Source organism: Delphinapterus leucas, chromosome 12 (assembly GCF_059928025.1).
Source record: "Delphinapterus leucas isolate spDelLeu-1000000601 "Yukka" chromosome 12, BTC_Dleu_Yukka2, whole genome shotgun sequence".
In the NCBI taxonomy this organism is placed as follows: domain Eukaryota; kingdom Metazoa; phylum Chordata; class Mammalia; order Artiodactyla; family Monodontidae; genus Delphinapterus; species Delphinapterus leucas.
Window position 1 is genome coordinate 3,771,618 of NC_143140.1, and position 13,095 is coordinate 3,784,712.

Below are 13,095 nucleotides of genomic sequence, written 5' to 3' on the forward strand. Positions count from 1 at the left end.
TGCTTCTCCTGGTTAAGACTTCTTTCTTTCCTTTTTTTTTTTCTCGTGGCCCTGCCTCATGTCTTGCAGGATCTTAGTTCCCTGACATGGGATTGGACCCCAGGGTCCCAGCAGTGAAAGCGCCATGTTCTAAACACTGGACCACCAGGGAAGTCCCAAGATTTCAGTTTTAAATGACTTTTTTCCCACTCTAATTCATTCCTGGGATCAGTTTCATGTTTGGACATTAAAGCAACCTTGCATTGCCAGAATAAAGCTACTTTGATTTTGATATATGATTGTTTTACATACCATGGATACAGTTTGTGCTTCTCTTTACACATTTTGCATGCATGTTCAAAGGAGAAACTGGCCTGTGATTCTATTCTTGTAATATCCTTTATAGATTATTTTTAAGATTCTATACTTTATTTTTTATTTATTTATTTTTGGCTGCATTGGGTCTTCATTGCTGCATGCATGCTTTCTCTAGTTTTGGCGAGCGGGGGTCTATTCTTTGTTGCAGTGAGTAGGCTTCTCATTGCAGCCTTCTGACCGCATGGGCTTCTGACACCATTCGTCGGTGCTACTTCAGTTCCTTACCCCTTCCCTTCTGACCCTGGGCGGTGAAATCCTCTTTCTGCGGCTGGCCTGCGGCAGAAAGTCAATGAGGCAAGAGTAGGCTTGGAGTATCCAAGGAGCAGAAAGGATGTCAGCGTGTGAAAAACAGAGCGAGCAAATTGGAGAGGAGAAGGAAACACTCAGAGAGGAAACAGAGGCCCAGATTTCTAGGTCTGTGGAGGCACTCTGAGGACTTTGCACTTTCTGTGAAGAAGCCACTGAAGAAATTTGAGTGACATGATCTGACTTATGTTTTAACAAGATCTCTCTGGATGCCACGTTGATTAGAGATTGTAGGAGAGCAAGGACAAGCCCCAGAAGACCAACAGTTGATTCAAAGAAGTGATTACTCAAACCTGGTCCCCCTCCTCAATGAGGACGCAGGGCAGGAATCGACAAATAATGGCCACAAATCAAATCAGGCTCTCAGCCTGGATCTGTGGGACTGTGAGCTAATAACGGTTCTCACGTTCAGAAAGCTTGTTGAAGAAGAAAGAGGAGGAGAAGCTACAGAAACTGTATATGGCCCACAAAGCCTAAGATATTTAAAATCCAGAAGATGCTTTCCAACACCTGATGTAAAGCATGTGGCTGGTAGGAGGTCCTCAACCAAATTTGGAAGAGGAATACATGAGTCAGTTCGTTCCTGAAAACACTGTAAAGTGATAGGGGTCAAGAAACATTTACCCGTTCACCCTAAACCTTCACAAATGATGCCAGTTCCGTTGAGCTATTGAAAAATACATTCTGGCTTTCAAAAAAGTAACCCAGAGGGCATTTTCTCACATAGGCAAGGTCATAAACAACTGTCAAGTGAAGTTGAAATAGCAACAAATCAAATAATAACAAAAACATTTTTACAGAATTTTAAATCTTACAAAGCATTTTCATGTTCATTATCTAATTTAATCCCCAAATCAACGTCATGAGATAGTTATTATTTCCCCATTAGAAATGACCACATATTAAATCCTTAGTGATTGCTCAAGAAAAGCTGAAATCTTGAGTGTTACATCCATTAATGCCATGGTTGGGTGTTTTCCCATGGGAACACTGGATGCTAAAATCCACAGGGATTTTCAGCTCAAGATGGCAGACTAGGAAATATATTTACTTTCTGTTCCTCCTGAAACCATATCTCAATAAAACTGTAGAAATACCAAAATTAATCAACCAATAAAAGCCAAGATATTTTGGAAGTCATCAACCACAGAAAGATTTCAACACATTTCGAGAAGGCAAACAATGAAATGGAGGAGCCGTGAATAAAATAATGAAGAAAAAAAGGCTGAACCTAAGTAAGGTCTGCACAAAGCCACTCAGCTTTTGCTGAGCTCCGGTTATAGTAAAGGGCAGAGGAAAGAAGAGGGGCTGAAAACAAGGAGACAAAACGTCATTTTAGGAAAAACAGTTCATTTAATGAGCTCCAGGGAACACTCAGCCTGCTGCCATACTAACTCATGAATTACAATGGATTGTTGGTAAGCAAGACAAGAAAACAGGGAAGAAACAAAAGAAACAAAAATCAAGACATTGTTTCTAACTGAACTCTTCTCAAAGGAGATCGAGGAATTATGGTTCAATGCCACAGCTGTAAATCATTTCTGCTCTTGGAGAGGTTACAAAGGGCTTATAATATTTCCCTTTTGTTCAGACAGAATTTAGGTCTGAGCAAAAGCTTTTGTGTCCTCCAACCCCAACATTTATTGGGGATGGAAGCCCAGATTTGCTGGGACATACCATAAAAAGAATCTCATGAGCAGAGGGTCAAACTGATTTTGGAATATATGAATTATGTCCAGTGTGAGTTTCAATAGGTTTTAAAATATATACATACATACATATATATATATATATATATATATATATATATATATATATATACATTTTTACTGATCTATATGATTTTGGGTTCTGAAACTTCTACATGTCACATGCGTGATACATAACAGACAATGTCAGCCCCAGGAGGGAGAAAACACTCCAATGAAGCAAGCCAAAGAAACAAGTTTTAAGCAAGGTCAAGTGATGTGTAGACCAGGATTGTTCAATTCCTACCTGTCATGCTGAAGCTTCCAGCTCCTGAATAACAACACATGCTTCCCTTGTCCTAGACAGCCAAGAGTATGTCTCCTCTCTTGGGCATAAGAATCTCTAGAGTTACATATCTGTAGTAAGAGTGGACCCAGCTGGCATACTCACAATGACCAAATTGTGTTGATCGTACTTTATACCAATACATCGCCCCACGCTGAAGTTGCAATAAATGATATATTTGCTTTCTAGACATGAATGAGACGCCTTACTGGATATACTCCAGGAAGGCCAGAGAAGCTGGCTTCTAATCCATACGGAACAATTCACTGGTGAATTTCTTTCACGATAGCCCATGATTTATCTAGAATATCATCTTGACATATCTGGATCCTTCAAACTAGACAAAGGGAAAATACGGGCTTCAAGCCTCAATTAGAAATATGGAAAGGTGCCATGCTGACAACTGGTGGTCCCTGACCTGTAACTTCTGAGATTACAACACAGTGTGGTGGATGACCAATTCATGCATTGAACAAAAGAAGACCTCCTACAGGGCAGTGTAGCTGTTCGTTACAGGTATGGCACTTAGGGCTAAGTACCATAAGGACTACAAGAGAAAAAGAAAAACAAGTAACACATGAAGCATATACGATAAGGAGGCACCACAGTCCAGAGCACGAGCTCTGGAATCACACAGGCTTGGATCGAATCCCAGCTAAGCCACTACCATCTATATACCCTGAAGGACAGGCCAAGGTTTAAATGTTGTTTTACCAGATTTCAAAAAAGAAGTGAAGAAAGAACCTATCTGCCGGGAAGGGACATCGTGGGGTGCAGTATCCAGTCGGATCAGGGCTCTGCATCTCCTGCTCAGAAACCTTGGCCACCTGGCTCATGGTGATGCTGGCAGCTGAGCAGCCCTGGAGAAGGCGATCCTGTCTCCAGGTCTCGCAGAGAAGCTGGGGAGGTCTCCGGACGAGGTGGCCCACACCCTGGTAAGCTCTGGCTGCCTCCTGCCCTCAGGTCTCAGCAGGCTCTGGCCTCTGGGCCCCGTGGTGGGGAAGGCCTGGCCGATACATACACAGGGCTGAGGGGCCTGCAGAGCCAGTCCCCAGGCAGGGTGAGCTCTGGAGGAGGCTTCCACAGTCCCCAGCAGTCTCCACATGGTGGCCCAGCTGGCGCCAAACACCTGCCACCCACAGCGAGAAGTCCCAGCCACTAGAAAGTCCAGAAGGGGCCCCACCCTTTCCCTTTGGGCCTGGGTTAAGCCACCAGCTGGGCTTGCACGTGACCCCTGCCTCACCCCCTGCCCCGCCCGCCCTTTCTCTGTGACACGTACAATGGATATGTCATAAAGCCAGGCTGAGCCAGTGCTATAAATTCAGAGGAGTTAGAATCTAGGAAGAAGCTCTCCCACTTTCACTCTCTGCTCTCAGATCAGGCAGGCAGTACCTCTAATATGGAAGCTATGGACACCACACCTCCCTCCCAGGCTGTCCTCTTCCATTCTGCTCATGTTTTCCCCAGCACCCCATTGACGCCTTTGGCGGGTATCGGGGCTTCAGCAGGCAGCACGTCTGACCCCGAACCTATGGACACCACACCTCCTTCCCATGCTGTTATCTTCCATTCTGCTCCTGTTTTCCCCAGCACCCCATTGACGGCTTTGGCGGGCATCGGTGCTTCAGCAGGCAGCACCTCAGACCCCGAACCTATGGACACCACACCTCCTTCACACGCTGTCATCTTCCACTCTGCTCCTGTTTTCCCCAGCACCCCATTGACGGGTTTGGCGGGCATCGGTGCTTCAGCAGGAATCACGTCAGACCCCGAACCTATGGACACCACACCTCCTTCACATGCTGTCATCTTCCATTCTGCTCCTGTTTTCCCAAGCACCCCAGTTTCGGCTTTGGCGGGCATCGGTGCTTCAGCAGGGAGCACGTCAGACCCCGAACCTATGGACACCACACCTCCTTCACACGCTGTCATCTTCCATTCTGCTCCTGTTTTCCCCAGCACCCCATTGACGGCCCTGGCGGGCATCGGTGCTTCCGCAGTCAGCACGTCTGACCCCGAACCTATGGACACCACACCTCCTTCCCAGGCTGTCATCTTCTATTCTGCTCCTGTTTTCTCCAGCACCCCTTTTTCGGCTTTGGTGGGCATCGGTGCCTCAGCAGTCAGCACCTCAGACCCCGAACCTATGGACACCACACCTCCTTCCCAGGCTGTCATCTTCCATCCTGCTCCTCTTTACCCCAGCACCCCATTTACCGCTTAGGCCGGCACTGGTGCTTCAGCAGGCAGCACCTCTAACACCAAAGCTATGGACACCACACCTCCTTCCCAGGCTGTCATTTTCCAGTCTGCCCTGTCTCCAAGTAGAACCACTACCCATTTCACACTGCTCTTCCCAGTTCTGGGAACACACCACCCAGTGGTAGCAATGCCTCAGCCCATGCCTCGACTCATTTACCTGCAACGTGAGCCAACAGATAGACCAACACTTCAAAGTTATGACAGAAAATTGAGTAAGTTATACGCTTGGAATTTCATTTATTATTATTAACAAGCACAACTGTAGTGCTTAGACTATAACAAGTACTATTCTAAGGGCTTACCAAATATTAACTCACTTATTCCTCATAATGGCAACCCTAGTGGTAGGGAATATTCATAATGTTCACTTTTTGGGGGGAAACTGAGGCTCAGAGACGTTGAATAGCTTGCCTAATGCCACACAGTTAGTAGGTGGCAAAACCCGGGATTAAAACCAGACCATCTAGACTTTCATCACTTTGCTGTGTCACCTTATTATAAGTTGTGGTTAGGGAAGGGACTAAATTGACAAGACTCTGAACTAAAAGGAGAAGGGAGAAATGAGAAAATGAGTGATCCTAGAAACTAGAGAAGGTTTAGGCTCAGAAATTTCTGGTGATGAGACCCAGAAGAACAAGAACTTGGTTGGAATGTTAACTTGGGGTAGTATCTGAATCCACTGAGAAATGGTTTTGTTTCTTGTAAAATTTAGAAAGGTCAGTTGGATGAAGATTAGCGAAGACAAAAGTAGAAAGGAAAAGAAAAAGGTGCCTTAAGTGAGACATAACCGCTCCCCTCTACGTACCCACAGGTTGTGTCCGGTGGGAAAGGATGGAGCTCTCTCTACCGGGTTGGTCACCAGGCTGAACAAGGAGAAACATGGCAACCATTGTACTGGTTTTGATGATCCCTCAAAACCAAGGCTTCAGTTTCCAAGAACGACCTACGGTAGCATAACTAGTGTGTGTCACACATGCCACTAAGTGTGTTTCCAGTCACACATTTTAATTGGAGAAATACTTCCTATGAGGTAGGCATTAGTTTGTTATGGCTGCTGTAACAAATTACTACAAATGTGCTTGCTTCTAACAAAACACACTTATTTTCTTATGGTTCTGGAAGACAGAGGTCCAAAACCAGTTTCCCTGGGCTGAAACCAGGAGTCAACAGGGCCATCCATCCTCCTTCTAGAGGCTCTAAGCGAGAATCTGTTTCCTCGCCAGCATTCCTTCACTTCTGGCCACATCAATCCAACCCCAACTTCATCATCACATTCTCTTTGGGGTAAAAATCCCCTCTGCCTCTCTCTTACGAGAACACCAGTGGTTATATTTGGGCCCGTCCAGGTAGTCCAGGAGAATCTTCCCATCTGAGAACCATTACTTTCATCCCACTGGCAAAGTGCCTTCTGCCATTTAAGGTGACATTCACAGGTTCTGGAGAGTAGGATGTGGACATTTGGGGGCAATGGTATTATTCGGTCTACTACAAGGTAGATACTATTATCTTTCTCAGATGTAGGAAATGACGTTTAGGGAAGTAGTCTGTCTCAGGTCTACAATTTCCAGAGTAGAGACTTACATTCTGCCACTGACACTTTAGGACACACCCTAAACAACTTTAATCTGTGTCCTTAACTACTGCGTAATCCTTGGTTAAGAGTCACACTTAGGTATCAAGACCCAATTGAATAGAACGCAAGTACTGTCTCCTCTTTCACTATGTTTGCCTGGTGTACTGATGAATCTTGCCCAGAGCAGAAGAGTTCAGAAAAGTGTTATGCAGGTGTACGAAGAGAAAGCATTTACTGTTTGATGTGCACGGAGGAACGGAAGGCTTTTTCAAATAAAATAAAATAAAATATGCCACCAAATAGTCAATTGTCACAACAGAGGTAACCCCGTGGGAGTCATGAGGAGACTAAAATTATCTCCAATTGTGCAGGGCAGAAAAGTTTTAATGAAGGCAGGTGTAGTTCAGCCAAGGCCTACAGCACAGAAGTAGGAATTTGGGTATGTACGAATGGGAAAAAAGACATTTGAGGCATGGGAAATAGTTTAATGCAGAATGGACGAGAAATATGCATTAGACCTTTTCTAAAACAACTGGCTTATTAACTCAGTAAATCGATTTAGTCAGTCAAACTAGCTTTAGCTGATTACTTATCCAGGGGATAGCTGTTGAGAGTAATTTTTGTCACAGAACAGTAAATAAAATGGTTGAACTATAGCTTTAGGCTTGCTAAGCGAAATAGATGGCTCTAGATGATTTTCAAGTGACTTACTTGGTAGTACTCACGAAATTGGGGGTTAACAATTGCTTAAGAAAACAAAGAGAATTGATTTTAAATAAAGTAGCTACTGTGTAAACTATCTGTTCAGTAGCTCATGTTAAACGGATGTTTATAATCCCCATTGGACAACCAACTACATTTTTGCAAATGGCAATGTGAATTGCTGTTGCATAAACTATAGCAATGACCACCTATGTAATTTGTTGTCCAAACCAGAAATCTTCTAACAATACTGGTGTCCTAATAAAAATAAGCACGAAGGGAACACACAGTGGGTGTCTCCCGTGTGCCTGTGCATGCATCTATATCTCACTGAACCCTCATAACAGCCCCCAAGAGAGGGACTCTGGGCGTCCCCATGCTGCTTGTGGAGAAACAGGCACAGGAAGGTTCAATAGTCTATCTACCTAATATCGCACAGAGGGTGGCAGAGCCCGTTTTTAAACCACCTGCCTCCAATACCAGGTGCCAGGAGCCAGACTCAGCCTACAGCTCTCTTCTGCTCGCCTGGAGGTGAAACAATGTGTCATGATTAGTCAAATCCCGTCTTCACTCATCAAGGTAGGTTGAACACCTGCACGTCCTCCAAGTAGCATGTAGCATAAGCAATAAGATGTTTGTCCCGTGATCGTCCAGGAACGTGGAATCAGCTGTGCCTGGTTAGGCTGAGCTGGTTTAGAGTGGAGAGGACCACCGATCTTCCACCTGGGCAAGTGCCTTTTGACCTCCTGCCATCAGAGGGCCGAAATCTCCAGCCTGAGAATGTGCTGAGCCCTGTAGCCTAGTTACGCCAGCTCAGAACAATGATGAGCACACCTTTTTCCAGTCACCTTTCCTCATGCTCCCCATGCCTCATACTGCCCTGCTTCTTTATTCTTTATCCCACAGATACCCAAAGCCCCTTGCCTTTGGGGAGGCGGATTTGAGACCTATTGTCACGTCACATCCTCGCTTGGCTGCCCTGTGAATAAACCTCCTCTTTGCTGCAAACCTCAGCATTTCAGTGTTTTGGCTTGCTGCGCCTCAGACAGAATGGTTGGGAGCAGTGGTACAGGTCCCTTGCCTGTGAGGGATGCTGGTTCCTAGTAGTCACGTTGCGGATGTTTTCTCCTCTCGGGGTGGGGGCGGGGCAGACATCCTGCTCTTCCGGAAAGGGAGAAACACAGGTGCCAAACCCTTGCCCTCAGCGTCACCGTCACCTAGGAGCTTGTTAGAAGCACAGAATCCAGGCCCCACCCAGAACTACTGAATACCAGCCTGCATTTAACAAGATCCACAAGAGAGGCATACCCATATTAAAGTTGGAGAGGCACCAAGCTGTCATCGTCTTCTCCACGGCTAATGAAAACGAAGCAAAGGTTCATCCCGAGCCGACTCTGCCTCAGTCACCTGGATATCACATGAGCTCATTTAATCCTCCCCAGAACCTGCAAATGAGACTGAGGGTCAGAGTGGTCTAGCACCCAAGGTTCCATAAAAGAACATGACCAAGGCTCACTGGAGCCCAGACTTCCAAAAAAGAAGGCCCCTGAGCACAGCATGGCACCACCGCAGCCCAAACCGTGGGCCTGGAGGGTAGGCCAGGCTCCCCACGCAGAGTTCACACCATTCGACAGATGCCCACAGCAGACCACAAGGCAATATGAGAAGTAAGTTCTGATTGTGGAATCTCTGAATTTTGAGATTTAAAGAAAAGAATCTGTTTTTGGGGGATGGTTAAAACAGTTCTACCAAGGAGTAAAGAGAGGGCATCTCAAGGCCCCTTCTGGACTTAGAATTTAATGCCTACTTATGGAGAAATGCTCCGTGCATTTGCTCAGCCCTACGTCGAGATGAAGTTCTCTGTGCCCTAGAAGCTTAGGTTCTAAAAAGGCCACAGAAATGGGTGAGACCTCAAAAATGCCAGAACAATGCAACGGCCTTAATCAGACTGTCTTTGCTTTGCCTTGCTTACAAGTCACTGACTTTAAACTGAATATGGTGTCATGTCTTTACGTTTCTTGAAGCTTTTTTTTTTACAAAAGATCATATAAAGATTTTCTTCCATGGTAAAACTTTTATATTGTATTTCTCTTAAACTGGAGTGTGGTACATTTACCCTCCATCAGATGATTGCTTACAACTCACCTTGCTTTATTAAGAATACCGCTAGAGGCTTCTATGTCCCTACTAACAAAAATACATTTTCAGGCCCATTCAAACCAGTGAAAATCCAAGATTTCAGAGCACAAGATAATGAAAATTCTCTCTATCCACGTCTTTTACTACTTTTAGCCTGTTAACAGTCCCTAAGTGTGTCAGATGAAAGGTACTGTCGCGGGAATTGACATCTTTAACAGCATTCCATACAGGTAAGTCTTGATTGTTCCAATTTCTCAGAAAGTTGGACACATTTACTGCCTCTATGACATCTCTAGGGTGTGTGGAAGAAATAAAAAAGAGGCCTGTACAATGTATTTCTCAAAATATACACACAAAGAGTTTGCACATACAAACAGGGAAACCTTATAAATAATGTATGGGGAGCAAAGTATTGTCGGTAACGGAACTACTCATTTCGAAAGACAACACTGTCACCAAGTGTCCCCTCACCAAAACTGACTGGGAATGTTTAGGGGCCACCAAACCAGAGGTGGAGATTTTTAGGCACATTCTTGCCAGAAAAGAGAGCCTAGGGCATAAACCACTCAACTTGTTGGCACGAATGCCAGGGCAACCCAAGCAAGTGGATATAGAAGCCTACGTAATGCTTGGAAGTAGGAAGCTTTGGGGGACTACACCTGGGCTGGTACTGGCCTCCCTCCCCAAAGGGACAAGGAGAGCAGAAACCTGGATGGAGTCAAGAGAGAGCAAAAAGAAAGGCAAGGCTGGGTATGGAGCAACGTTTGGATCCAGGGGCATGTGTCTCAGAACTGCTGGGGCTCTGCAGACCAGCTGCATCCCCATTCTCCTTGACCCTCATTGGTATAATGAACTCAGGGTGGGCGCATCCCGGCTGCCAAGTCACTTCCACCCGTCCATGGAGTTGACGGTTACTTGCTCACAGTGAACCAACCGCTCTGGACCTAACAGCTACTGCAGGGGGCGGTAGTGGAGAACAAGGTGACGACAAGGACCAGATGTGAAGGAGGAAGAGACATTCAGCGGACCGACTGGGTGGACTGATGGTGTGGCGTTAAGTCTGCAGAGCTAAAGGGGCCAGATGTAGAAAAGGGAAGGGGAACCATGAGGATATGGTCAAGCCCCTTCGTATAGATGTTTCATCCGTATGTTGTATGCAAGTTCCATTCAATTTGCTCTGAGTGAAAAAGAGAGAACAAAATTATCCTTTAAACCATGTCAGTGATTTTATTTACCATCTCATTTGATGAGCTCATAGCCCAGGGTCAGAGGGAAATGGGAGCTGTGAGTCTGCCATCTCTCAGGAAGTCTCAGGCCTCAGAGGCCCCTCATAGCCAAACTACCTCACCTTTTGCACCTTTCAAGCAACGTTATTCCTAAGTGCGAGTCACCCTCTTCATCAGGTTCTCCAAGAAACAGCAGTCTCTCTCAATGACAGAGGAAAAATGGGCTACTTTGGCTTTCTGAGGCACAATATGTAGTTCTCCAAAATGGTACCTGCCTGGGGGATTTTTCAAGAAAATTAAGCATCAGTGGTGATTTGTTTGTCTTCACATAACGTATGACCCAGATGTGCTGAGAAATAAGAAAAGGACGAACGAATCAAGGGCAGCTGATCCAAGGAGGCAAGGGGCAACTTCCACAGCCTACGTGGAAAGCTAGAGGAAGGGAACATCCAGCTGGTGGGAGCTGAAGACAGGGGCCAGTCCTCCTTGGTCTCGGGATGCCACCCCCTCTTCCTACATCTTCACGCTCTCCTTCTCTGTTGGCCCCTCCCAGCCATATTAAAGAGCCACAAGGAAATGCTCTCCTCCATTCCATTTTCCTGTCCTCCTATCCACCCCTCCCTTCTTTCCCTTTGCCATCAATTTCTTGACTTGCCCCCCATTTCTCCCCTCCCATCTACACTGCGATCTGTTTTCTGCCCCACTACTCCCGTGAAACTGACCTCCTTGAAGCCCCCAATGATTTCTCTGTTGACAAGTCCAGGGGACTACTTCTCAATCCTTATCTTTGTGACCGCCAAGCCGAGTTAGACCTTAAACAACGTCTCTGTCTTGAAAATCTCTTCCCTTGGCTTCTGCGCCACCTTTCCTTTTCTTTTCATGACACAGATCACAACCAGTGCTGCAGATTCCATCGAATTAAGGAATGCTGTTGCCTACATGTGTGAATGAGCTAAAGTGAGTACAGTACTGAAGTAGAGGACACCTAAAGTGAAACGTCTTCATGTACGTCCACGTGGCTGAGCAGCAAGTTAACCTTTCATACATGTGTTAAAGAAGAAGAGTTGGGTTTTATTTTATTTACTTTTCCCTGGACTGTGTTGAATGGCTATCATCTACAAGTTCAGGCTACTTTTTGCTGAGGATTAATAATGCACTGGGAGAGCTGAGAGAAAACTGAATAATAGAGCTGTCATTTTCTTGACCAGTTCACCTTAGTTTCCCAAACTCTAAGTCTTTCTCCAATTCTTTTCCCTTTTTATTGTAGTAAAATGAACATAACACAAAATTCACCATTTGGATCATTTTACAATTCACTGTACCATTCAGTGGAATTTACTACTGTCACAATGTTGTGCAACTATCACCACTGCCTAGCTGCAAAACATTTTCATCAACCAAGAGGAAACCTACACCCATTTTAAGGAGTCATTCCCAATTTCCCTCTCTTCCAAACCCCTGGCAACCACTAATGTATAATCTTTTCTGTGTGTATGGATTTGCCACTGCTGGACATTTCATATAAATGGAACCATACAATATGTAGCCTTTCATGCCTGACTTCTTTCACTTAGTTGCATCCATCATGTAGCATGTATCAGAAATCCACTCACTGTTACAGCTGAATCCTTCATACTGTTTGAATACAAAATTAAAAATACGTTGAGAGTGAAGCTCTGTTTTAATGGCACATCTATTAGGCCAATTCATTGAAAGAAGCTGAAGATGGAGATGTTGTTGTGAAATGATAATCGTTGAGAAGCCTCAGCCAACTGGATAATGAAAAGTTTGGGAAATGTTGCAAAAAATTAGCTGATTTATATTAAAAGCCTATTAAACAAGGATTCAGGAGATTGTCGTTCTCTTGCAGGTAACTTAAATGAGGCAGAAAGAAATAACTGCCCTTTAAAACACATTTTGAAAGGATTCTATTTATTCTTAATAGACGAATGGGAGGGAGTACAGCAAGTTCACATCCAATATGGACTCCCTGTCCAAACACTGTTTGTCGTTCTAGCCACCGCTATCGAATTATATTTCTTGAGAGTAAGGCAGCTCAATTCCTGCATATTACTTTCTAAACTTCATCCATCAAATCCATTAATACAGTATAAACAAGAGTTGTTCATGTTTAAGTGCAGTTCAAATATCAGGTATAAAGAACCCCCAGTAAGAAAAAGAATCCTATATCTCTTGCCAGAATGTGGTCAGCTCTGGGGTGCTCTGCTAGCTGAAAGACACATTCCTTATTAAGAGGATAGAGGCTGCTTAAGAGGGATGAGAGCCAAAAAAATTTAACTACATATATGTGTTAAGAACAGTGCTAGGTTATCTCATGTTCTATATCAGTCAAGGCTCACCATTTTACATACGTGAAAAGCAAAGTTAAAAGTGTATTCGTAGGGCTTCCCTGTTGGCGCAGTGGTTAAGGATCCACCTGCCAGTGCACGGGACACACGTTTGAGCCCTGGTCCGGGAAGATCCCACATGCCACGG